Consider the following 1,667-nt stretch of genomic DNA (forward strand, 5'->3'; position numbering starts at 1 on the left):
AGAACACATGCAGGGTAAGCTGGGCTCCCTTAAACCAAAGGTTCCCCGTTACTCAGGTGTATTAACCTTCAAGAGGAGGCACCGGGCGAGCCCCATGCCCCCCAGCTCTGCCCAGCTGTCTAGCTCAGATGGAGCAGGGCAGCCGTGCGCCCTGGCTGCAGGCAGGTTGGGAACCGCAAGCGTAATCCACCTCTGACTCACCTGCCGTCTAATACACTTCTGGTCACTCAAGGAAGTTGAAAAGTTTTATGAGTTTGGCATCATGACACCTGTTTTTCAAGAACTGCTACTTGGATGATGAGTTACATGCTTATTGTAAACTTTGGAGATTACAGTAAACTCCGTTTCTTTGGCCTTGAGGTAGATATAGACACGTTCAGCTTCTTTCATCTGAGATCCCAGCACTTCTTATGCACTTGCAGTTCCTTCACAGCACCTCCTTTTGTGTCCCCAGTTTCAGCTCCTCAGTAACAAAAAACCCTCCATGAGTCACAGGACAGGAACACAAGAACGGCATTTCCTAACAGGAAACTAAAAGCAAAAATCAGTTTCAATTCCCCATATTGCTTAATTCTACTCTAACCACAAATTTTCTTGAGGTCACATCTTAAACTTGGGATGTGGCAGCTCCATATTAACATATCGCTTATATCTAAAGTGCTAGCAGATTTATGGTATTCTCCGCAGTGGCATGAATAACCTTTTAACTTTGACTCTCTGGAAAGCTGACCTGTAGTAAACATGGACACTCTGAATCCACTTCAAGCAGCGTTACAGAGGGGATGTTTTCAGTTGGAGAATTAGTGAAAAATCTGTCTGGCTGGGGAAAACCACTGTCCTAGCAGATAGGACACGGTTTGCAAGACTTGGATACGACATAGCTACATTTCTCACTTCACGCTGCCCGTGATGCTTTCCCGTCGCTGGCAGGCTTACCTGCAAAAGGAAGTTCACAAAGAGAAAAGCCAGCCCGTTTTTCACAGCTATGCCACTCAACATCCCTTTGGGTTGGTAACGACAGCTTAAGTCTTTTAAAATGAAAGCTCTGGTGTCAAAAAAGTCATTACAGCTGAATCTGCACAAATTGGCCTACTTTCCCCCCCACCCCTCGAGCAGATGCACAAGAGCTATCAAGTTCGTGACAGCTTTATGCTTAGGTAGTAACAAAACCAGTAGGAAGCCAGCTAGTGCAAATCTGAACCTGTCCAAAGCTGGTGTTGAATACACGTGCACATCTGGGAGGAAGGCAGCCGGGACCAGCACGCTGCAGCTCGGGGCTGCAGTGCTGGGAGGGCAAGAAGCAGGAGGGCACAGCGAGTCTCACAGCTCACCTACGCTGGTCGCACCTCCCTCTGCGGGCACGGCACCTATCGCTGCAGGATTTTCTCCTTTTCAGTGTTTTTCTGTTACTTCATGTAATGTATTACTCGCCTTCTCCACCCAGAAACTGCATCTGACTGAAGCGCAAACAATGCGGAAACCTCAGGAGGAAACTTCAGACAGATCACATGAAAGATGATGAATTTAAGCTGAAAAAAATCCCAAAGAAATTTGAGGGAACCTAAAAATGATTAAGGTCTTTGACACTACAGGAAATGCAGACAGAAGGCATTATTTAATGAATTACCACAGAAAGATGACAGGAAATACTGCAACACAGGTTAAAA

Source organism: Gavia stellata, chromosome 20 (genome assembly GCF_030936135.1).
Source record: "Gavia stellata isolate bGavSte3 chromosome 20, bGavSte3.hap2, whole genome shotgun sequence".
NCBI classification, from domain to species: domain Eukaryota; kingdom Metazoa; phylum Chordata; class Aves; order Gaviiformes; family Gaviidae; genus Gavia; species Gavia stellata.